This window comes from Ochotona curzoniae, unplaced genomic scaffold (assembly GCF_017591425.1).
Source record: "Ochotona curzoniae isolate NIBS_2020 unplaced genomic scaffold, NIBS_Ocur_1.0 scaffold_4506, whole genome shotgun sequence".
In the NCBI taxonomy this organism is placed as follows: domain Eukaryota; kingdom Metazoa; phylum Chordata; class Mammalia; order Lagomorpha; family Ochotonidae; genus Ochotona; species Ochotona curzoniae.
Window position 1 is genome coordinate 41371969 of NW_024467119.1, and position 27109 is coordinate 41399077.

Below are 27109 nucleotides of genomic sequence, written 5' to 3' on the forward strand. Positions count from 1 at the left end.
TATAATGATTAAAAATGAAAAAAAATTCAAAATTCAAAAGCAAAATTGTAATTCATAACTGACTGCAAGCAGGTAGTCTTGTAAGGGGAAAGGAGTTATAAATCTGTTATCAGTGTCTTCTGTTCTTACAGAGACTATGGGGTTGCTACTTTGAAACTAAATAATAGAAAACCTATTCCTGCTTCTGTATTTCTAGGTATTCTAATAAATCCTAGAAGATCTAATGTTTTGAAATTATGTTATGGCATGCTTGATTTAAGGGCATTCCTATGTTTCCAAAATCTGTTTCCATCTTTCCCCTTATTAACTTCCTGTGGCTATTTTCTGTTGACAAAGAATTTGCCACAGTCAGCCATGCCCAGTGCAGACAAGTGCTTCTCTCTATGCACTTGCCATGTGGTTTTAATACTAATTCTGTAAATCAGCAAAGGAAAGCCCCACTGATAGTTACATTGTCCTTGCAGAAAGGCAGGATCAAAGGACACAAGTGGAGCAAGCACTGATGGAAGGGTCAGTAGAGATGTCTTTATCTTGGATGTTTATAAAATGCCAAGTGATGCTAATAGTCACCTTAAAAAGAAAAAAAAACTTTAAAACACAAGAGCTGATTTAATCTTCATGACCAACCTTGATTATGTATTCCCAATATATTTTAAAAGAACTTAAAACTAAAGAAGTACATGTGTCAAAACCCAAATGCAAGTTCTGGGCTGAGATTACTGGATCTCTGAATTAATCATTAGATGAGGTTTCAAAAATTCCTTGAAGATGAGTGTTATATAAAAAACTAGATGGGGATTTCAAAATTTTTATGTGCCAAGATAAACTTTGTTTAATTTCATTTACTATGAAGTCTTGTAACGACCCTTGTATATCATGCTTCAAGACCTTTGAAAGTAACTCCTGCTCAATCCTCACTTATTATGCTCAAGACATTTATTTTTTTAAGTTCAAGGGTAGTCACAGAATAGTATTCCTCTGAGGAATATCTATATGTTGGATCTTATTTTCAAGTAGGAAGAGAAAAAAAAGAAATCAAGTTGGAACAGTGACGTATTCATGGGAGATAGTTTGGAGACTGGTTTATTTAATTCTACATGAATATTGGCAGAGTCATCTTAACTAAAAATAATGAAAAAGAATTAATATTTAAACTCTGCATGCTCTTGTTATGTAGAGCACATTTAAATACAAATGGATAAGAATTACAAATCATTCATCATCTCATAAATTCCTTGAATTTAGAAACCTGGAAGCATAACTGCTCAACGTGCTTTGTCTCACATAGTTCCTGATAGGGTTTGCAGTTCCTTGACACCCACCAAACGACAAAGTCAAGAAGATTTCTGCCTCAATTACATTTTCTGGCAAAGAGCATTATGGAATGGCTTCAGCTCCTTCCAGGTGGCTATTTTTTAGCATAGGGTCATCCTCATCTCAATTTTCTCTGTTCTGGAAGTTGCAAGAAGAGACCTGGTAACTTGTAAGTGACCAGGTGGGAAGGGCTAGGCTGACATCTTCTTGCCAGAACAAAATTTCTTGCTATGTATTGATATAACTTGACCTTTAAAAATACAGAATTATTAATAGCAATGTAGTTTGAAATGTTAAGCCAGTGTCTTAGGATGATTTTTCAGTTGGCATTTTATCTTGAAGGTGTAAATACTTTATTTACTCTTTGAAATAGCATACATCTAAAATATTTAAGATTGATCTTTCTTTTATGAATCTTGAAGAAAATTAGGACACTTAAAGTGAATATATTTATAATATGTGGATAATTAAAGAAGCATGGTATATAAATAAGTTGTTATTATCTGTACCCACAGAGAAGTGAATCAACATGATTTACATACTTTTATCCCTTTCTTTGGAATACTCTTTCCATTTCTTTGCCTATAAAATGCTTTATCCATCCCTTTGGAATTCATCTCATGCTCATCTCTTCAGGCAGGTAGTGTTAGATACTTTCTAATTAGATGTAGCATTTTCCTGAATACATTTCATAACACAGATACTCATCATTGTCTTCCAGTCCAAATAGGTTAATCATCATTGTGCCTGTGGGACTTAGCACAACTCTTGACATTCAGTAAATATTTGTTGCCATTTGTATTATGAACATTCTATTGGCAGGAAACATCTATTTTGTCTTATCAATTTTCAGTTCTATTATGCAATAATTGAAAATCAAGCATTTTTAAATAAGACAAAAATATTTTGAAACATTTTATACCTAGATTGAAATCATCCTTATCACCTTTTTGTGCTTAGCAGTCATTTTGGAAAGAATGGCTATGTGATCTCATGGCCTTAAGATAAGATTACAAAGTTTTTTTTTGCATACTTCTTGTATTATATACTAAGATTACAATTATTCTACATCAATGCCTTTTTATTTTTTCAAGATTTATTTATTAGAAAGGCAGATTTGCCTGGTCTCCCGTGTGAGTGTAGGATTCCAAGATTTGAAGCATTCTGTGCTGCCTTACAGGGCGTAGACAGGGACTGAATGGCAAGTGAAACAGCTGGAACATGAATTGCTGCCCATATGGGATGCTGGAACTTGCAGATGGAGGAATAGCACACTGAGCCATAACACTAGCCCCTAATACTTTTATTTTTTCCCTAAAGAAACTAACACTCTAAGAACACAAATGAAAAAAAAAAGTCTTAATAGCACATAGATCTTGTTTAGGAGATAGTCATTAGGTGCATAACTAAAAATTATCACAAATTGTGTCAAGAAGGGTAATCGGGAAATGAAATACAATGAAAAGTCACTTTGACGAAGCAATCTAAGCTGTAGTTGACATGATATTTAGACTGAAAAGTGAAGGACACATTGGTATAGGTTTTGATGATCATGTGAGTGAAGAATTAAAAGTGGGTGAAACATTGATGAATTTAAGTACCTTAGAGCAACTCTTCTTGGAATACAGTGCACGGAGGGTACGGTACATAGAATTAGACCAGAAGAAAGAGTGGCAGCAAGATTCTGTAGGGTCTTGAACATTATTTTGGAGTTGCCTTTTTTTTCAGTTTGTCCTTTTTCTTAAGTCTTTTTTGATATCATTTTAAATTTACATGTAATTAAAGTTATAATAGCTCTACTAAACAGTTCAACAAATAAGAAATACTTCATAGTCCAATAGGATAAAAAGTACGCGCTACAAACAAAAATTAAGTGAAAAGATATTTAAAATCACCCATAAGAGTTTGAATGATTTATAGTATTTATAGTGCATAGTTCATATCAATTTGGTTAACAGTTATTTAAAACAAAGTTTAACGAACACTGTAGCTGCAGGAAAACATATATATATATATACACACACACATATATACATATATATATACTCACACACACATATATACACATGTACATATATATACATATATACACATATATATTTCTTTCTTTTTTGATAAATTTTAGTTCCCATAAATACAGAAGGACATAAGTATTTGTCTTTATGTGTCTTATTTTTCTCAACATGATACCCACACAGCATAGGCAAAACAATAAACAAATGGGATTGTTCTTAACCACATCCTGTAACTACTTCATTGACATCTCAATTTTAGTTAATACGTAACTGATTGCTACAAATCATAAAATGGTTATGGGGTACTATTCAACTGTCTTGATGTTTAATGACAGCAATTCAGTTAAGTAATACAATAAAAATGGAGTGAAAATGGAGAGGAGCAGAAGAGGCTTTTTCCACCAGTAGGAAAATATAATTTTTAAAATGTATTTATTTATTTTATGCTATAGTTCTGTAGGCTCAAGGATTTCTCCCTCCCCTCCCCATAGTTCTGCTCCCATCACTGATTTCCCCTACATTATTACAATAGTATAGTCGTTAAAACAGTCATAAGTCCATCATTCTGCTATTTAAATGTATATTGATATTGTAAGCATAGACAATATCAGAAAGTCCAGCATCCTATTGTCAAGCATTATATCTTAATGATGCATCAGATATAAATTAGAAGTGCTAATATTCAAGAATGTCCATTTTCTGAATTTAATGTTTGAGTGAATAGGAACACCACTTAGTGATGTTCAAATAACTATTGGAAGAGCTTATATATATATTTGGATTCTGGATGTATTTAACCTCAGAGAACACTGTTATGTAACTTAAAAATACTTAATAAATAAGCAGATGTCAAGTACACAGCTAAGTGTATGAATCTAAAACTCACACAGGAAATCTTAACTCCCAGATATATTGCCACACTATTTACAATGGCCAAGAAATGCAAACAATTTAAGTGTTTATGAACTGATGAATAGTTTAAGATATACTAAATGGAGCACTTCTAAACCTGTCTGTTTCTGTGCTAGTACCAGGCTGTTCTGAACACGGCTTTCCAGTAATATGTCTTGAAGTTGGGTATTGTGATGCATCCAGTTGTGGTTTTGTTCCTTCAGTTTGCTTTAGCTATTCAGGGTCTCTTGTGTTTCCAAGTAAATTTCAGCATCACTTTTTTCTAGATCTGAAGAGAAGGTCATAGGTATTTCAAAAATGGGCCCAACTGGAAACCATTATGCTAAGGGAAATGAACCAATCCCCAAAGGTTAAATACCACATGCTTGCCTTAATTTAAGATGAAATGATGTCAATCTGGAAAATAGTACCTGTATATTGTAATATTATTTCAACCTCAAACAGTCTGTATCTAATGCAATAAGATAATGTGATGTAATCTATGAATCAACAATCAATGTGAGTCAGACTGCTTATGATCTACATCAAATAATTGTAAAACCTAATATACTTTTAATACCCTATGCTATTGTGTAATGGGGCGGAAGAGCAGAGAAATCATCCATCTCCCTAGAATGTGTGAGAAAGACGTGAAATACAACCTACCAGGATTATAACTGGTAACTCATAGACAACAGACTCGAATCAGCATTAGACAATAGTTAACAGGTGGTCCTTTGTATAATTAAAAAATTTTTTTTAATTTCAAAAAGTTCACATATATACATAGATGGAAATAATTTAGATATTTTTAGACTTGAAAAAGTTAACGATACAGGTTGTGTAGGGCACCAACACCCACACTTGTATAACACATTGAGATAAACATCTATACACCAAGATAAGCATCTTTTAACTCAGTTGTCCATGAATATTTTGAAATGTCTTTGGTGTCTGAGAATGACTGCACATACCTGAGTGTGTAAGTATGCTGTGAGTTTGTCTTTGAATGACTGCACATATATGAACATGTGCCTAAGTGAGTTTGTATGTGTGAGGAAGGCAGAGAAGGGGAATATATGATACAAATCTAGAGTCATATATTTTGTTGGATAGTTTCATGATTTTATGATGCATCTATTTTACTAAAATAAAGGAATAAAAAAGAAAAAAGATTGCATGGAATATGTAAATTGTTTTCAGTAGTGTGAACATCTTGATTATATTAATTCTATTAATCCATGAACATGTAAGATGTTCTGTTTTTGATATCTTCTTCAATTTCTTTAATATTTTGTAACTTTCATAGTGGCTATCCCTCACATCTTGGGTAAATTTATTTCCAATGTATTTAATTTGTTTTGTGCTATTGCCAATAGAACTGAATTTATAAGCTCTTAATCAGCCATGGAATTGTTTGTGTATACAATGGATATTGATATTTATGTGTTCAGTATGTATCCTACAACGTTACCAAACTTTCTTATGAGTTTCTTATATAGAGAATCTCATAGTTTCCCTATATAGAGAATCATTTTTTTCTAATATTTTTCATTGGTTTCTCTTCAAGTTCTCAATCTCTGCAGGCTTTTTTATTCTTACCAGGTACAGAGTTCTTAATCTGAATAGTTTGATTCTTTGTGCTTCTGGGTAATCCTGTGACCATTTTCCCATGCCTCTTCAGACTCTTCATCTGCCTTTTTGTCTTGACATTTTAATGTTGAAGAATTACTGCCCTTCTTCTGGGGAGTCACAGTGTCTTTCTCGCTTTTGTTTCTTGTATTTCTGCATTTATTTTTAGGCAGTTGTGAAAGCACTTCTTGGTTTTATACTCTGATGGTTTTTAATCTTTGAATGATGGCTCTGTGACTTGGTGGAGTGAGTGTTTATTCAAGGGATATTTGCAGGTGTGTGATATAGGACCAACACGTTCTGGCCAGTGCGTGGTTGGGGTGAGAGTTCAAAGTGACACCCAAGTTAGATGTGGTGAATCTCCTTTTTAGTCAGAACGGTGCATAGCATCGGCCGTTGTGCTCACTTGGGGAGTGAATCATCGGATGGAAGATCTTCCTCTCTGTCTCTGTTTCTCTCTGTATATCTGACTTTGCAATAAAAATAAAATAAATGTTTTAAAAAAGAGTGAACTAACTTAATATATTCACTTTGTAAGAAACTTTGTAAAGCCTTTAGGATAATACTATGAGGCTTCCTGATGCTTGTAAATAGAGGGAAATTAATGAGTCACCAAAAGTGATACATATCTTGAAAATTCAAAAATCAAAATTTTGTAAGCTTTTAATTTCCTTTTAGAGTATTTGTAGGAAAAAAATCCAAGGAAATAGTTTTATACATTAATTTTATAAACATTTAAAATCTTCTGAATTCTTCTCTGAGATAATGAATATCTACAAGCTTGGGTGATTAAGAAACAGACTCTACTCTTCAGTTTTGAGATGTTTGTTAGAAGAAATGAGTATATAGGTGATACTTCTGTAATATTTTAAGTTACATTGTAGATTGCTCCATGGTCCTGTGAAAGTTCATGATGAAATACTGAAAGCTGATTTAGGATAGAAGTAGCAAAAGTCAAAAACCAAAAAATCTTTCTGGAGGAAGAAGTGCCCATGATGTGCACTGAAAGGTAGATAGGAGCTGGCAGATGAGAGTTAAAAGGTAGAGGAATTGGGAGAAATGTGTCCTGATCACAGGAACGGAGGTAAGCTAGGCTTCTAGTCCTGTGAAGCTTCACTAACTGCAAAGTAAGACGCAATGTAGAAGCTGAGAGAGATGGATGGAGAACAGAGGATCAATATGTATTTACAGGCCAAAGAAACCCTTTCATTTCATCACATCATAAAAACCTCAGATTTTATAGAGATTAGTGTGAAGGCAATGCACAATGGAAATCACCCGGGTACAATATACTGAAGACAGAAGACGTTTTAGTAGATACACATATTAACCTTAATAAAGAACTGTGTAGTTCTAAATAAACATAAAGCAAAGGCTTAGACATGAAACAAGCCTGTTTAATTAGATGATCAGTGATGGAAAGGAAGACGTTATAGATTATTTCCATACTTGTGATCTGAATCACTGTATTAGTAAGATTCTAAAAATGGGAAAGAATTTCAGATACCAAAAAAGTGGTTCTTCATTTTACTCCTCACATTGCCAATACACAGAGGATACCAATTTCATCTACTTGTTCAAGAAATGACAGATCCAATATTTAGAAACACAGAAGTCACAAGGCAAGATAGTTAATAGTAATTTCAATGAGATAATTGTGTTGGAAGTCACACAGAATTTGCCAGAAGAATAAAAATTGGTGACTTTCCTGTAAAAACTGTAATACAAAACAGAAGAGATGTTACCATGTTTGTATTTGGACTTGAGAATATAATGAAATGAAACAGGCCATAGCTCACACCAGAAATAGTTTGTTGATGGGGGACTACTCATGAGATGGAACAGTCAAGGATCCAGAATAGTGACAGTGTGTTGAGTAGCGGCAGGCAAAGGCAGAGGACAGAGGAAAATGGAAGAACTTTCATGAGTTGTTCAGTGAGCCTAGTCAGTAATTTGTAATTGCTAGAACCCCTCCTAAGTTCCACATAACAGTGAATCCAAATACAATTCTGGGTATTATTCAGGGACTGCATAGGAGTGGCACTGCTCTGGTGCTGTAGAACTCAGCCTCAGAGGAGATCAGTATCAATGCTGTTAGGGAAGGCATCTCTAGCTTAAAGGAACCAGATAGCCCAGGACAAAACTAAAGATGGGAATGTTTGAGATCATTTGCAGGATCCACCTGTCCTCGTATTGGATTTTACCTATAAGACTCAAATGAATGAGCTAACTGTCTTATATATATTTTTAAAGCTTTAAAACTAATTTCCCCTCTTAACTGATAGAACCTGGTACATTAAATTTTAAAAAAAGAAATGTTGGAGCTGCGGTTGTGGCGCAGTGATTTGAGCTACTACCTGTGATACTGGCATTCGAAATGAACACAAGTTTGAGTCTTGGTTATGCCACTTCTGATCCAGTTCCCTGTGAATACATTTGGGAAAGCAGTAGAAAGTAGCCTGAATTCTCAGGTCCCTGCCACCACATGGGAGACATGGGTGGGTTTTCTGGCTCCTGGCTTTGACCTGGTCTCACTGTGTCTGTTGCAGCTGATTTGGGATTGAACTAGTGGATGGAAGATCTCTTTATCTCTCTCTGCAGCTCTTCCTTTCAAATAAAAAAGAACAAAAAACAAGAAAACCATTATAAAAATGAGTGCTGTTTTGATAAATCTCTCAAAGTGACACAGAATTTTCTGTAAAATTAAAAATATATATTAGTCTTATGTGCTATAAAATAGTTTCATTCTACCTTTTGACTAAGTAAATACATCTTAAAAGATGACCCAAGATATGGGCTCTCCCATTTGTTACTTTGTTAGTGGTCCTTAATTAAATATAAAATTATTTGTGTATTGCTACCTAGTACTAGCTTTAGATTTCTTGGTAGTTCCTAATTAAGTTGCTAGGTTAGGTAATAAAATATGCTAGGTGCCCATTGAAATCTCTTTTAAAAAGATTTATTCAAAAGGCAAAGTTACAGAAAGACGGAGAGACAGAGAGTGGGAAACGTTTTACCGCCTGACATATTTCTGAACTGTGGACAAAATGGGTGGTGGGGGCCCTGGGTCTTGGGCCACCTTCCGCTGCTTTCCCAGACTCCTTATCAGAGAGCTGGATTGGAAGTAGAACGTGGAGATACAAACTGGCACTCATATTGGATATCAATCTTACAGGCATACCCAACACATGCCACATGCCACCTTTCCCATCTCCAAAGTTTTATAGCTAGAAGTGGCAGACAGATGAGAACTTTGCTAGTATTATCAATCAAGCAAGTCAAATAATGACTTCTAATTCTTTTTAAATCATACATTAAGATAAAATACTATTTTTTCAAAATGAGTCAACTGTAGAATTTAATCTTATGACCCCCTCATGTTTTAGTTTTCAGTTGCTAATGAGACACTGTTCATGTTGAAAGGGGTTATTTTATACTGGCTCTTCAGCCTTTTAATCAGCACGAGTAGCATTTGAAATACCAGGTATTTACTTTAGTTAAGATTTGCAGTCTCATTTTTTTTATGTAATTCCTCCTCTGTGCATTGTTTTAGTAGTCTGCGCATTTGCCTATTTTAAATGTGAAGCATGCATGTGTTCTGTTCGAACGTCAGTGAAAGCAATTTTCTTCATCTGGGCTTAGACAGCTACGACAAAAGACTTTAGAAATTCCAATTTCAGATATTTGTTTAATACTGCTACATTCTTGTTGAGGAATGATGGAACAATGAGACAGAAATAATCTAAGGATAATACCTGAGAATCAAAGTCCCAAGATATAACAATGTATTATTCTACAAGTTTAAATATTTCCAAGTAAAAGCAGATTAAAAGCAGCATTCAGAATGATTTGACAAACCCATAAATTTGGAAATCCACCTAGTGAAGTATTCAGATGCACAAAAATTGTAGTTTGTTTGTTGCTATGTAAGTGAATTGCTAAAAATCTTTTCAAAGTGAAAATAGAAACAGTGAGAAAACATCTGAAAGACTAAGAGCAAATAATTGAAAATACGTAAGTAAAATATACATGTGACATGGTGCAATAGAAATTAAAGCATGATAGAAAATAAAACACTTGCTTTTCTATTTATAATCCCATTCTGACCTACAGAAAGTAAAACAGGTGATAAGGTGGATATTTTTGTTGCTGAACAAGGTAATGAATATAGACAAAGATTATTAATTTGGGATTATTTTAGTTATTGCAACAGTGCCAGGGTTTATATTGTAAAACAGTGCTAAATTTTCTTTGAAAAGTGTCAGTGAGGCACAGAAAGGGCTAGGGAGGAGTACCCATTCCTAGCATCATATTGAATGAGTAAATTGGACGTATTTTTGCTAAATTCTGGAATTAGGGATGGTGTCTACTTTCATCATGGCTATTCACTATAGTCCTGGAAGTTTCAGCAGTGCAATTAGGAAGGAAAATAAATTAAAGGGACAAATTGGAAAGGAAGAAGTTAAGCTATGCCTGTTTGCAGATGGCATGATTCTCTGGATAGGAGAACCAAAAGGCTCTATTAAGAAACTGTTGGAAATTTTAGGATAGTTTGGTAAAGTTGTAAGATATATACATTAGCAAACAAAAATCAATAGCTCTAGTATAGAAAGAACTCATAAGATCAGTCCCATTCACAATAGGTTAAAAAACTGTAAAGGCCTTGGAATAAATTTAATGAAGGATGTGGGAAATCTTTATGGAGAAAATTTTAAAAAGTTTAAAGAAAGAAATAGACAAGACACCAAGACATGCAAAATTCAGCCGTGCTCATGGATTGGTAGAATTAATATCATCAAATTGGCCATGCTACCAAAAGCAATTTACAGATTCCATGCGATTACAACTAAAATACTTATGACAATCTCCTGAGATCTAGAAAAACGATGCTAGAATTTATATGGCAAGACAAGGGACCCTAGTAGCTTGAGCAGTCTTAAATAACATGAACAAAGTAGGAGGTATCCTAGTACAAAACTTCAAGATCTACTACAGATAGGTGTAATCAAAACAGCCTGGTATTGACATAAACATAAATATAAGAGAATAGAAATCCCAGAAAGCATTCTAGACATGATGGCCAACTGATATTTGACAACCAAACTGAAATCAATCCAGAAAGAAAGGAAAATCTCTTCAACAAATGGTGCTGGGGAAATTATAAGTTTCAAACATGACCCCTACTGTGTAACTCATACAAAAGTGAAACCTTCAACAAAGTGCAAAAGCAATCACCAGAATGAGAGAAATTATTTGGAATTATGTAACTGTTAAAACATTAATATCCAGGCTATATAAAGAGCTCAAGAAACTCAACAAGAAAATTACTCTTAGTTAATGGACAAAGGGCTTAAATAGGAAAGTTTTACAGGATGAAATAAAAATGACTAACAGATACATGAAAAATGCTCAGGATCATTAGCTGTCAAGCAAATGCAAATAAAAATTACATTGATATTATTACATGTAATTAGTCTCTCTTATGAAAGATGGTTTGGATAGTCCTCAGAGATTTGGAAATAGATTTATCATATGACCCATTCTTTCTACTCCTGGGAGTTTACCCAAATAAGATGAAATCAGCATGTGGGAGAATTATTTGTACAACCATGCTTATACAGGTTAGTTCACAATAGCAAAGGTATGGAATCAAACAAGATGTCCATCAAAGGATGACTAGATAAAGAAAATATTATAAGCTTGTGAGTGTCTGAGACCAAAAGGTTTGGAAGTTCTTCACAGCTGAGAGGCAGTATCTGGTGGTTCTAAGGTAGTCATCACTCCACAAAATGAATATATTGAATTACATCATAATCGCAATGGGTACCATTTGGATTGCTATGAGAAAAAAGGAGCCTGGAGGTTCATGAATGCTTAACAAAGACAAAAAAGAAAAAAAGAAAAAAAAAAGATTGGTCTGAAGGCTAAGCTCTACCATAAGTAGTGCCAAGCTGAGAAAATACAGATGAAAAAACTATCAAGATTTCATTAAAAGAGAAACACCAAACAAAGAACGATGCAAAGACTCCCGAGGGAGCAGTGCTGGCCTATCTGCTGGAAAAAAAGGGACAATTCTTTCCAATGTGATTAAACAAACAACAAAAAGAGAGCAAGTGGGAAATAGGAAGTCCCTCTGCCTAAAGCTTGTGCCCAAGGACAAATAAAGTATTAAAAGTTAATCAAACAGGAAAAAGAAAAATGAAGGCATAGTTACCAAAATCTGCTTTGTTAGAGATAGCTTTACAACAAAACCACACAAATATGAGATTCATGAGAGCAATGGGCTTATGTTTCAAGAAAGCCCATGTAACACATCCAGAACTGGAAGCCATCCTCTGTTTGCCAAGACTTGGTGTAAAAACCAATCCATCATCCCCATTATATACAATGTTGGATGTTATTACCAAAGCCCGTCTCATTGAAGTGAATGTGAGTTGGGTCTTGTGACACAAGGAAGCAAGTTATATGGGGGAAATATGCCCAGATTATCAACTATCCTGAAAATGATGGGTGCATGAATATAATCTTGTTTGAAGGCAGCTTCATATAAGTAAATTCTAATCATCATGGAAATTAAATGGGAAAACTGTCATTACTGTGATGTTTCTGAAAACTACAAAACAGCCTTATTCTACAGTCATCAAGAGAATTATTATTAAGATGTAAAAAACACTAAAAATATCCACTTCTAAAAAAAAGAAAGAAAAAAAAGAAAAAAAAAAGAAAAAAAAGAATGATGCAATGGATACACTATGGAACACTACCCAGCCCTTAAAAGGAATGAGTGTTGTCTCGCAAAAAAACTGATGCAACTAGAAACTATTGTGGCTAGTGAAATAAATCAGTCCTGAAAGGATGGATATCATATATGTCCCCTGATCTGTGCTAGCTAATATGAAGAGTACAGATAATAATTTATATTATTGAGATTGATGTTTCACAATTTGATTACTGTTTACAGCCTTTATCTATATTCTTGAAGAACTGCAGAAATTTTTTCCTTAACTTCCTTCATGTTGAAATCTTTACCTAATGAAACTTCGAGTCTATGATTACAAAGTGTCCAATTGTAAAAGTAAAAATTAAACAACATGTGGAAGGAGAGGGTTGGGTGGGTAATGCAGCAGAAAAGATGGTAGGGTTAAGCAGCTCTATGTTTCTGAATCAGTATTTCAAATATAAGAAATTTGTTCATTTCGTATACATACAAATTACTTGCATTGCATTCCACAGGATTTACTTTTACTACCCCAAATTCTTGATACAGCTAGGTGTAGGCCAGGTGGATGCCTGGATTAGGTAACACTCCCTGTGGGTCACAACGACCCAAAATACAGCTTCACCCACTACTCCACAGGGTGCACATTAATAGGAAGCTGGAATCAGTAGCACAGCTGGAATTTGAACCAAGGCACTCTCATATGGGCTGAAGGTTTTCTTGTAGTTTCTTGACTGCTGCAACTGCCTATGCCTCAAGATCATTATTTTTAAAAAATATTTATTTACTTTTATTGGAAAGGCGGATATACAGAGAGGAGAGACAGAGCGGAAGATCTTCTGTCCCATGGTTCACTCCCCAAGTGACCTCAACGGCTGGAGCTAAGCTAATCTGAAGCCAGGAGCCAGGAACTCTTCCGGGTCTCCCATGTGGGTGCAGAGTCTCAAGGCTTTGAGCTAGCCTTGACTGCTTTCCCAGGCCACAAGCAGGGAGCTAGATGGGAAACAAGGCTGCTGGGATTAGAACCGGCACCCATAAGGGATCCCAGGTGCATGCAAGGCGAGGACTTTAACCACTACACTATCGTGCTAGGCCCATCAAAATCATTATTATGTAAATTTAATTATAGACTGAAGAAATGGAAATGATTATTAAACAGTATGTCATTATTTATGAAGGTCAACATTTCAAGTATTCGTAAAGAACCCAGTTAAAACCATATAAACAAGTGTAAATTAAAAACTATTTATGAGTGGTGGGCATCACTGTTGTGTAGCAGGCTAATCCTCCACCTGTGAGGTTTGTGTGCAATATGATCACATGTTCAAGTTTTGGCTGCTAATGTCCTGGGAAAGCATCAAGTGATCCAAGTCCTTGTGGTCCCTGTGCCTGTACCCACTGACATGAAAGGCCAGGAAGAAGTTTCTGGTTCTTGGCTTCAGCCCAGCCCAGTAACAGCCTTGGTTGCCAATTTGGGAGTGAACCAGTGGATGGAAGTGCCCTTTTCTGTGTCTGTCCTCTCTCTCCCCATGTGTCTCTCTCTTACCCTCTCTTTTTAAATCTGTGGTCTTGCCTTTCAAATAAAACAAAATGAAGTATTTTTTTTTAAAGTTTATGGGCCAGTATTGTGGTACTGTGAGTTAAGCCATCACCTGTGACACTGGCATCCAATATGAGTGCCATGTCAAGTCCTGGATGCCCCACTTCTCATTGAGTTTTCTAATAACATGATAGAGAAAGTAGAAGGTGGACTGAGTGTTCGGGCCCCTGCCACCCATATGGGAGACTTTGCTAAGCCTCAGCCTGGCTCAGCCCTGGCTGTTGCAGAATATGAACCATTATACTGAAAATCTCTTTTTTCTCTCTATTTTGTCTCCGTCTTTCTAACCCTACCCTTGAATAAATAAATCCTAAAAAACCCTACTCAAACACAAAATAGAAAAATGCAGCTCGTACGTAGAAATGTATATTAATATTAGAGACAATAATGTTTATAGGGATTTCCTTTGTCAGGTAAAACACAAAAATGCTCAAATTCAGATTATAAATTCACCAAACTAAAAGCTTCATTTTAGGCTGGATGAAAATTCTTCTTGATATAAGTAAGACAACATTCATGCAAAATACATGTTAAATAAATATATGGACAAGCATGTATATACATATATTCTCATTTACCAAGAAGATACATTGTAGTATATGTCTCTATTCTCTAATAAAAGGAGAACTCCCCAAAAAACTGTTAAATATAGCTTGGTGGACTATACTACTGTAATAACATGGGGGAAAACAGTGGGGGGATATAAAGGATAAATGAGGAAATCCCTGTCCTATGGAACTGTATCATATCATAAAAATAAGTAATTTATTTTCATTAAATTTATATATTATATATACACTGTAATTAAGTCTAAAAAGTCTTACCATAAAGGATATTATTTTCTGTCCTTTAAAACTGTTACGGGGGGGGGTGAGGGTTAGGGTGTCTTGCTCAGATCCTGGATCCAGCCACCACATGCATGTGGTGAGCTGTCCCTGGGCGGCCAGCAGACAGAGCATAGCACTAAATGGCGCACTGGCTGCCTGGCCTGGGAGTTCTGGGATTTGGGTTCTTTGATTCACTGCTTAGGTAGCTCCATGCTGAACCCACAGTGCTTTGGGGATGTGAATCAATCCTAAAGATTACCAATGACAGTAACTCTTCCTCTGAATAACCTGTAATTACTTACAATGCTGAGTACCGAACACCAGTTCATGCAAAAGCTAAGGCTCCGGGTTGTCCAGCAGGATGTCCCATTACCTGACATGATGATGGATCAGCAGAGCGGTCACAGTAGGCAGGGCCATGACATTAAATAGCATTCAAGAACCATACCCGGGGGTAGATTATGTGGGGGATGTGTGGGCCAAACCCTGTGGAAATTCTAGCCCCATGGGTTATCTTAAGAGCAGGGGTTGTGACAGACTAAGCTAGGTGTGACCAAGGAGCCTGCCATCAATCACAGGTAAAGGGACCCTCAAAAGTCTGAACAGGTCAAGGCAGCAGCACCCGAATGTGCACCCTGAATAGGGTGTGGGGTGGGCCTGGCTGCAACGTTCACCAGCTCTTGCAAGGCCAAAAGGAAGGCCAGTCTACACCAGGCACTGGCCTAAAACCCAATGGCAGGTTTGAGAATTAGATCTGGGAGGGGATCAAGGGGAGAAACTTGGGAAACTCCCCTGGTGAGTCATAGCTCCCAATGGTGAACATATGGACCAGACCTGGGGGTCGGATAAGCTGGGCAAAGTAACTCCAACTGCTCGTCAGTGTATGAAAAGGTGATGGAATGGGCACACTGGGCAGTACTGAGCAAAACCTTATCCCACAAGTTAAATTAGAAACCAGGATGGAGCACAAGACATGCCCAGCTAGGTTTTTGCACCAACTAGTCTGCATGAGCCACGGATGCTGAGCCACAGTGTCTAAGGCAGGGGTCACGACAGGTGACAGGCTGTGCCAAGCTGAGTCAGAGCAACCACTGGCATGCTGAACACTGGCTGGGATCAGGCCTGGTTGGGGAGCTAAGGGGACAACCCTAACTGGGTGGAGGTTCCCACTAAGGGGCGCACGAGCTGGAACAGTTGTAGTCTCCTTTGGCACAAGTGTGGACTGGGACTTGATGTACTGGGCCAGGTCAGACTGCAACACCTTCTGGTATTCTGGAGGCCCAGATGTGGGACAGACTAGGCAAGGTCTCAACCCCTACTGAGCCATGTATGAACTATATGTGGGTATGGACTAGCTGTGGCTGGGCTGAAACATCCAACAGCAAGAACTAGAATGGGTTGAAGGCCAGTCAGGAAAAGCAACTGTTCCTGCTAGGACATGAACTGAGTAGTGCAGGCTCATGGACCAACTGGTATGCATGAAACCTGGCACTTGGAGGGGTTCTGATGGAGGAGCCTGGGCAACTCCTCTGACAGGACACAGACCCTGCAAGTAAGTGCAAGAAGCATGGAAGGGAATAGCCCAGAAGAGGTCATGGAAAGTGTCACACGGGCATACATTCGCATGGGTTGGGGTGGACCAGGCTGAATCAGTTTGCATCATCCACTGGCAAATCCGAATGCCGGAGCAGAGTATGGGTCGAGCCAGGTTCCGTCATGACAAAAGCACTACACAACACAGAATGCCACGGTGAGGTTGCCTGTGCCAAATGTGACCGCAGCTCCCAACCAACACATGTGAGAATCAGGAAGGGAGGTGCAGAGCTGGCAGGGGAATAAGGAGTGGTTCCCTTGCCGGACAGCTACTCCCACTGGAGAGTGTGAGCTGGGATGGGGGCAGACCAGACTAAGCAGGGCTACAGTACCTGTGGGCCTCATGTGGAACAGATCAGGGAAAAGCCGGCTGGGCTGATTATTCCTACTGTTGCAAACAAAATTAGAGTGGGTGAGGATTGACTGGGCTTAGCTGCACCATCAGCTGGCAGAAGCTGGAACTGGGGGCCAATTCTGCCAAGTTAAACCACAGAACCACCTGGAGAGTGCATAATCCTGCTGTGAGAGAGACCTGGGAGGGAAATAGTGGGCTCCTCCCTCTTGGGTTACCTCTCCCATGGGAGGGCACAAAATAACTAGGACAGGGGCTGGAGTGGCTAGACAGAGAGGCACTCAACAACATCCGCGAGGGCTGCATAGTTGAGCTGGTTAGATGGAACTAAGCCTTAATACCATTGACATGTATGAGAGCCGAATGGGGTATGGGATAGACTGGACTAGTCTGCTACACATACTGGCAAACCAGGGAAGGGGACGGGCCTGGTGGGGGTTATTGTGGGTCTCTCCGATTGGGCTGCAGCTCCCACTGGTTTATGTGAGGACCAAGTATGTGCTGGGCAAAACCAGGCTGGACTACAACACCCATTGGTTCCAGTGGAAATCAGAGCTGAAATCAGAACCAACCCAGCAATTGCAACCACCAGCTGATTGGGGCGATGGACTGTGCTGGGCCCTATACTTGCCTGTGGGTCTGGGAATGCCTCAGACAGGAGTTTCTTAGGGGATCTCCCCAATCAAAATGGCAGACTCAGAACCCTAACCAAGAAAAGATGGAAGATGAAACGGGTCAATCAACCACCTCAGCTATATGTTGGCAGTGAAATACTGTTAAATGGAGACTCTATGACGGACTATGTCAATCAGTGGATTCTTCAACAACCTCATCGTGCCTGGAGTGGCGAGATTGGCAGCGATTCATAACTGTTGAACTATCAAAACCATTTGAGCAAGGATCTCAGAGCGTGCTCTGCATCTGAGACCTGGGGTGAGTGGGAGACCGGTGGGGGCTTCTCCCTCAATATGTCAAATATATATATATATATATATATATATAAACCTGTTACTAATGTTAATATATTGCACTTTCATTGTATACAATGTAATGCAATGTCACTAATTATTTGTCTTGGTTACAAATCATATTCCTTTCCTTACTGAGACAATAATTTTTAATATGTTAAACCTCTGAGCCTTGTTTAAATTATCAGCTGGCAAAGCTGAGGTACAAAGGCACACCAAAACCTTAGATAGACAAATAGCCAAGACAAAGATTGAACTAGTAATGAGAAACCTTCCCAAAACAACAAAGTTCAGGACCAAAGGGCTTCACTTCACAATAATGAGTTAAAGTGTTAATGAACATATCAATGTAGGTAGACTGTGCATATATTACTCACATGCTTAAGCATATAATCTTACAACAAACAAGTAACTAAATAAAAACAGCGTCTGAAGAAAAGTTGCTCTTAGATTTCATCATCCTAATGCATGAATGTTTAGCTATTCTCCAGGTTAGTAATTTTTATATTTTTATCATCATAGATTCCCCCCAATCTCATTTCTTCTTTTCAAATAGTCTCTTAAAATAGAAATGCAGAATATATCTGAATATGGATCAGCACAAATCAATCTAGCACCATGTTGAGTAAATAGCCACTGATGCAGCTTCTACTGAAAAATTGTCAGAAGCTACCAGCTCACTATTATTAACACAGGCTATAGAATTATGGTGCAAAGTTCAATAGCAATAGATGAAAGATTATCAAATAATCTTTTTCAAAAATTTCTTGTTATCCTGGTATTAGCCAATAACTGGTAACAAAGAGGGGAAAGTGTTATTGATTTTGTTCTGTACTGGTTGAAAATATTTCTTCTATTTAGAAATAAGATAAGAAATAATGAATCAAATATAGATAGATGCCAACCGTTATGTCACAATAACTTTTCTCTGCTTCTCTACACTGGGCTCCCAGAGGCGGGGGGGAGTGTGGACTTGAGGAAAGGACTGTGGGTGATGAGCAAAATTTGTGCTCATGATACTTAGCAGGTATATCACATACATCCACAGTTTTGTGCCATTCACAGGACAGAATATTCTTATGAAAAATTCTAATCAGAGTTAGAAGGGATTGATATGGAGCTCTGCTTGTAAATTACCAGCAATTATCATCTTCATCAACACAAACTGATATCATTGAAGTTGCATATGAACAATTTCAACCTTGTTTGCTTCTCAAAGTGAATTTCAGCTTCTTCAGTGAAAAATTGCTCCCCCCTTTCCAGGCTCTCCATTTCTGTCAGTAAGCTCCTATTTTCTCAATAATTGATTCTTGAAATATAATTTTTTTCACTTCTGTCTCTGTTACAAAGTTCTGATGGGTATTTTCACATAGATCTCCTTTTATTTCACCTTTACCTTCAGTTTCAACTTTCTTTATTATGTATTTCTAAAGTAAGATAATACCCTCAGATTTAATGTAGAACCTCATGGATTGTTTCATTTTAGAAATGAGATTTTTTCATAATTTCAACACCCTTGCTTTACCATCTAGAATTCTGCTGTTGTGTGCATAAATACACTATAACTACATGTGCATGTTTATGTGAGCAGCAGACAGAACTATTGAAAATGAACAGCATAGTACTGCATGATGATGTGAAATAATTACACTTAAGTTTGGTGTTTCTGTGATGCTCATATTTTATCATGAACTAGCAGTCCTGTGACACACTAGCCTACATTTAAGTCAAAGTACATAATGTTTTTCCGATTCACTCAACTGCATAGGTCTTGGGCTTCAGGAACCCAGGAACACAACTGTGAGAATAATTTTTGGTGTTGAGGGTGACCTTAAGTGTGGACTTCGTGGCCTTATCCCATTGCACATAATACCACTTACGTACAACCTGAGTTCAAACCACAAAGAATCCTAAGCTTTCCTGCACTTAATGTAATATGGGTGATTTGGTTACTTGTGTGGGCCAAAGGTATGATCGAAAATTTGCGCTCTAACCAAAATCAAGCTCATGGAACCAAGAAGGAAATTTGCTATAGGCTTGGCATACTTATATTTCTCAATAGAAATGTATTTTACATAAGTGAGATTAAATAAGATCACTTGGCACGTGACTATACACATTAAATGATGAATGGGTATTTGATGACTCACAGTCACATTTATTTAGTTATAAGAAATATGTGAGGCAGTTCAATATTATTTTTAGAAATAATCCAATGAACTCAGAGAACAGTGCTGTATCTAAATCCCAGTCCTCTTTCCACATCATCATTACTTTTTTGTTTTACATTATCTCGTGATCACTCTCTTCCCCCACAACTCCAGCCCTTCTTCCTTCATGCATACATGGTTTCATGCTTATTTGGATCCACAAAATCAGACATTCTCAAAAAGTAAAAAGTGGTTACATTTACGTTTGTCTACCTCAATTTGACAATGGAAATGTAACAGTTATTGAGTGCTTTAGTTGCTATAAAACCACCACTGAATATCAGTATGATTGATGGTGTTATGTTAGCCAAGAATTTATTAAGAAATGTATGTATTTTTCCAGTATGAATTAAATGATTTTTAAAACAAAATCTCCTGAACTAAACATAATGAAAAGATAACACATACTTGATAAATTTACAGTTTTTAAAGACAGAAAAAAACATTTTAAGTTAGTTAACCTCACTTGTATAAATAATGCAATATCAGTTTTTGAATTTTCTCTAAATGTAACTTTTGATTGCTAATGCTGAAATGAATTTTTACAATGATTGCTAAATGTAGAGAATAATTTTGCCTTAGAAATTATGTCTTTTGATGCACTTAACCTCTAAATGCCTTTGAATTCAGAATTCATGAATGTGTTTATATAATTTTATTGAGTAAGCATCACTTAACTATAGTTTCCTACATACAAAAAAACACCTAGAATGTGTATGATTACTACATTTCTTCGTTCACTAAATAAATATAGTGTCTTCCTGCTTGCTAATCTATATAAACTGCAAAAGTCAAATGTCTGACTTATAATAAGAACCAATGAAAGGCAGCTGTGCTTATAAAATTATCACAAGAGTTATTCTTTAATTAGTGATCATAATTAGGTCTATTTTTATCTCATGAATTGATTAAAGTAAGTTCAGGTTAGATTTTTGTATCTGTGAATGTTATCTTGATCTATCTTCACCCCAGGATTACAAGAAGACTTTTTTTCCAGCATGTTACAAGAAGACACCTGTTTTCAGTATGCTATAAAGGGTCAAGATTTGTACTTTCCCATTATATGATACGGTATAGATATGTGTGTATGTTTGTTGGGTGTAATGTCAGAAAGGCAAGGAAGTTACTCTGAATCTTTTCTAGCAAAGGAAATTTCTATGGCACAATTCATTTGAAATATTCAAAATGTGATAAGAATTAATAATAGGGAAAATGTTAATTTTTATAATGATTAGCGATGTTGATCATGTTTTCACATACTTGTTAGCTATTAGCATGCCTTCTTCTGAAAAAGTCATTCAGTTTCATGCCAACTTAAAAATTGAGTTACATGCTTTCTTGAGAAGAGTTACTTCTATATTTTGAACCATAATCCATTATCAATGTATGGTTTGTAAATATTTGCTCAGAACTGTTACTTTGGATATTTTGTTTTTTAAATTAACTGCTTCCTTTGCTGCTAAGAGTTTTAGTTAGATATAGTCACAGTCATCTAATTTTAATTTTATGGCTTGTACTTGTAGGATCTAAATGGAAAATTCATTATTCACACAGATGTTGTGGAGCTCTTCCTTACTATTGCTTTTATTTGTTGTTTCAGATTATTACATTTAATGATTTAATTCATTTTCAGTTGATTTTTATATATGAAGTGACTATTGTTTTTGTATATGGCTATCCAATTTTTCTATCATTAGTTACCAAATAGACTATCTTTTCTGCATTGCACATGCTTAGCGTCTTTGTAAAAGTCAACTGAATGTAAATGTGTATGCAAATTTCAGGGCTTCTCATCTGGTCCATTGGTTTATGTGTTTTTGTTTCAGTGACACGTGGTTTTTATTACCATAGCTTTGTAATGCATTTTTAAAACATGTAATGTGCTATCTCCAAATTTTTCCTGTGGTATTTGAAAAAATGTACAACATTGCTTAATCATGAGGAAAATGGAACTTAAAACCACAATGAGATCTCATCTCTTTTAGAATGGCAATAAAACATATAAGACAAAAGTGGTGAAAATGTGGTGAAAATGGAACCTTTGTGCACTGCAGGTGGGAATCTAAATGAACACAATCATTGTAGAAAATAAAAGAAGGTGTCTTAAAAACACTGAAAGGAAGGTGCTAGCTCATGAACTGGCATTTCCACTTCTGCAAATACATTCAAAGCAATAAAAATCAGTATATCAATGAGATTACTACTATTCCTTCAAAATTATTCACAATCACTAATATATGGAATAGGCTTAAATATATACCAATGAATGAGTAGGCTGAATATGTGGTATACAAAAATGAATTATTATTGAATCTGAAAAAACGGCAAGCGATTCTGACATTTTTCACAACACAGATGAACCTAGAGTATACTGTGCATGTTAAATAAACTAAGCACCAAAAGACAAATTCTCACTTACATGTGAAATTTAAAAATTTCAGTCTTACAGAAGTGGAACGTAGATTGATAACTACCAGAGGAGGAAAGGGTAATGGAGAGACATTGGTCAGAGGGTACAGGCTTTCAGAGAGAAGTAAGTTTTATGGATTTATTGAACAGTGTATTATTGTTGTGTATGATTAGAAAATATTGAATGTAACTTATGAAAGTTATTACCACATAAAATGATGGCAGCACTGGTGAGATGACAGATATGCCAATTAGCATTTTATTCTTCCACAATGGATAGAGATTATGCATCTTTATAAAACATATTGTGCCCTATAATATGTTAATCATTAAAACAAAAGCAAATTTTAAAAAAAATTTTGTTTTTGAAATTTATCTTGCAATTCTGTGTAGTCTGAGATACCCCTCCCTCAACTGTCAACCCCCCCCGACTGATTTTTCCCATAATGTTGCAACTTTTCATAAGCAGTTACAATTCCATCAGTCTGCTATTTAAATTTGTCCTGATGTTGCTGGCACAGACAATGTCAGACAGTCCATCAGCCCATTTTCTAGATATATCCAACACTTTCCATCTTTTGTTTGGAAGCAGAGATGCATGTTGCATTGTGTCTTCACATCTGGATATGGTAGTCTCCATTACTCCACCACTATACATTCTAATTTGCATGATGGATTCCTTGTATCCATCTTTGTATCCATTCCTTGTATCATATGTTCTCAGAGAAAACATATGATATTTCTCTTTTTGAGATTGACTAATTTCACTGCGCATAATGGTCTCTATTTGGGACCATCTAGTTGCAAATGGTATAATTCCATTCTTTTAATGGCTGAATAATATTCCATGGAGTAGATATACTACAGTTTCTTTAGCCACTTCTCTTTGGATGGGCATCTGGGTTGTTTCCATGTCTTTGCTATTGTAGATTGTGCTGCTGTAAATATAGGATTACAGATCCCCTTCTCATATGTAGTTTTAATTTCTTTTGGGTATATTCCTAGGAGTGGAATAGCTGGGTCATATGGCAGGTTTTTTGCACTTCTCTAAGCATTCTCCATACTGATTTCCATATTAGTCGTACTAGCCTGCACTCCCAGCAGTGAAGAGGGTACCTTTCTCCCACATCCATGCCAGCAGGTGTTGTTACTTGAGTTCTGAATGTAGGCCGATCTGACTGGAGTTATGTGGTACCTCAATGTGGTTTTCATTTGTATCTCTGTAATGGTTAGGGAACCTGAGCATCTTTTTGAAAGCAAATGTTTTAAATACCAGAATTTCATGACAAAAATGGTTAAATAATTGGATGTGAACTTTTATAGATTTGGTAGTAGACTTTATAATTCTATTCAACTAGAATTTCACTGGCATGTGATCACTACTGGGTCTAGTTTATTATTCCCATTTTAGAGCATTACTGCCCAATCTGGTAGCCACTACCCAACGTAGCTATTTAAGCTTGCACAATTAAAATTAATCAATTTTGATTTCTTGTTTGCTATTAAAAACCTACCTGTGGATAATGGATGCCATGTTAAACTTTGCAAGCATGGAACATTTTTCCATTACTGCAGAAAATTATCTTGGGAACCACTGCTCTGGAGTAAGGATGTGTAATAAATTGGTGATTAGGAAACTTCAAAAAAGATTGAATCAGCATAAAGCCAATTCAACAGTGCATAGTAGTTGAAAGAATGGTTGCTTTGCATTCTGTAAGCCTGAATGAACATTGCTTTCATGATTATCAGTTGTGTGAGTTTGGGCACCTTTCACCTTTCCAGTACTTAAGATTGCCAATTTATTAAGTGTGTGTGTGGGGGGGGATAATTGCTACCAGGCAAGCTGTTGGGTTTTGTAGATTCTTTTGATGACCATTACAATAATACATGAGTATACTTGTATACTGTGAATAACTTTCAGGCATAAAGTATCATTGGAGTACCTACTCTTTGGAACTAATTGTCTAAAACAATACCCTCCCGAAAGCTCTTATCTAGAATTCAATTTCAAATTGTCACTTATCAACTATCTATGTTTGAAACTCAATTTCCCTTCTTTATAATATAAAATTCACAGATATATTAGGTATTACATATGTAAGGTTTATTTACAGATTATGATTCAATATGAAATTTAAGTCAAATTTTGTTTAAAAAGATAAATGACTAGTATTACATATCTCATTTTTGACAACCTGATGCCTCTGGCTTACACAACACCAACATTTATATTCACACTGAAATGTCCAAAGTGTCAGATGATATTGAGATCAAGTCTATGTGCCAAGAACTTGTGGGTATTTAATATGTATTACCTCATTTAATCTCTATGTAGCCATATGAGTGCATGCTATTATATTCACTTCATGGTAGAGATACTATAACCGTTCAGAGATTTATACAGGTTATATTAATTGAGGTTAAATGTTGGCACCCATATTTTAACTTAGCACAATGACTACAAGCCTGTTTCCAAACACTACATTCTATTGAGTAATATAAGGAATTTCATTCATTTACTCAGCCATCAATCCATTTTTTCCTTATAAAGTATTATCTCAAAGTTAATAAGTGAAATCCTATTCCTTAAACATAATTTTCAGTAAAAGTGACTGAAAATGTTGCATGTAAAATAAATAACAGCTAAGAAAATTCTGAGCAAATAGAGTATAAATTTCCTCTCTCAGAACATAGCTAATCATTCTACATTAACTTAACCAGTGTGGTGATAATGCATAAATAATCAGCTAGATAATAAGAATAAGCAGAATAAGAAGTGCTGATTCTCAGACATATATTAGAAATTATAATACTGTAGTACTTATGACATTTTAAGTTAGTGTTGAAAATGCTGGATTACTGGGTGAAAAGGTGTGTAGACAATGTGGAAGGAAGCATGTAGAAAATAAATCTCAAGGCACATCCCGTAGCTACTGCAAATAAACTTAAGATAGATTTAAGCTTTAACAAACAACTACATTACAAAACGCCCAGAAGAGCTTGATTAAATATCATGTATCAATGTAGTGATTTTATAAAATATACGATAATTGATGATGTTTTTTTAATGTGTGTGTGCCTGTGTATGTAATGCATTCCTTAACTATTGAGAATTACAGCAATTGATACAGATTTTTTTCTATCCCAAAATTCATTTTCTGTCACAAACCACAGTTCCAGCTTCACAGGATCTGTAATTACAAAGTGAGAAACACTAATGGAAAATCTGTAAGAATCTTTCAAGTGGTTGTTGAGCACTGGAGCTCTACAGATATTTTCTCCTAAACTAAGGAGCATTTCTCATCACTTCCACTCTTCAAAAAAAACAGAACTTTTCTAGGCTTTTTAAAGTGAGTCCCGCCAACTGCCATACACAGAGAGCAGGGATACATAAATCAAAGGATTGAAAGCAAGCAGTACTTGCTGTCAATGCTCAGGTCATATAGGTGACTGCACTGACTGCAGATTGCAGCATAAGCTGGGGAAGATAAGCTGCCTGGAGGGAACAAGTGGCTATCAGCTCTCTTTAAGCTTTACTGTTGCTTTTTCTTAAGATTTACTTTTATTTGAAAGGCAGATTTAGAGAGAGAAAATTTTCCATCTATTGGTCCACTCCCCAAATGGCCCCTACATCAAAAGTTGGACTGGTCTGAAGCCAGAAGCCAGGATCCAGGAGCTTCTTCCAGACCTTCCACATGGGTGCAGGGGCTTAAGCACTTGGGCCATCCTCTGCTGATTTCCCAGGCCGTAAAAAGGGAGTTGAACAGGAGGAGTAGAGCAGTTGGGTCATGAACCAGTGCCCATATGGGATACTGGTGCTTGCGATGGGGAGGATTAGCCTGTTGAGCCATTGTACAAGGCCCAATCTTTGCTTTCCTACAAAGCAGCTGTACATATGGTTTCTTAATTGCTATGCCTGAGTGGCTAATAGAATACAACTATTATGTTGAAGTTTAGATTAAGTATTATAAAATGGGATTAAATATTAAAACACAGAAAAGGAAATGTATTATCAAACCATATTTTAATGTATATTCTCTGAAAGTAATATTTTAAAATTATAGACTAAATATAAAAAATGAAAAATTGGGCCCGGCGTGGTGGCGCAGTGGTTAAGTCCTCGCCTTGCACACCCGGGATCCCATATGGGCACTGGTTCTATCCCAGCAGCCCCACTTCCCATCCAGCTCCCCGCCTGTGGCCCGGGAAAGCAGTGGAGGACAGCCCAAAGCTTTGGGACCCTGCACCTGTGGGAGACCTGGAAGAGGCTCCTGGCTTTGGATCGGCATAGTATCGGCTGTTGTGCTCACTTGGGGAGTGAATCATCGGACGGAAGATCTTCCTCTCTGTCTATCCTCTCTGTATATCCGCCTTTCCAATAAAAAAATAATAAAAATAAATTTTTTTAAAAAAATGAAAAATCTCCCCATAGTTATAATTGTTAATACAAGAATTGTATATTGTCACAGGAACTTGCTATTTATAATTTTAATACAGGAAACTTTTGGGAACTTAAAAGCTGATTTTATCCTAGAGTACTCATGGTTTACCTTGACTATAAGTTTGCTTAAATATATAGC

At 36.4% G+C, this 27109-nt stretch overlaps 1 protein-coding gene and 1 pseudogene across 1 annotated transcript in view; one reads left to right on the top strand and one right to left on the bottom strand.

The window, feature by feature from the left end:
- Window positions 1-27109, bottom strand: part of TACR3 (tachykinin receptor 3) — a 58737-nt gene that overhangs the window by 12887 nt on the left and 18741 nt on the right. The window lies entirely within an intron of this gene.
- On the top strand, window positions 2815-12402 carry LOC121147250 (annotated as a pseudogene).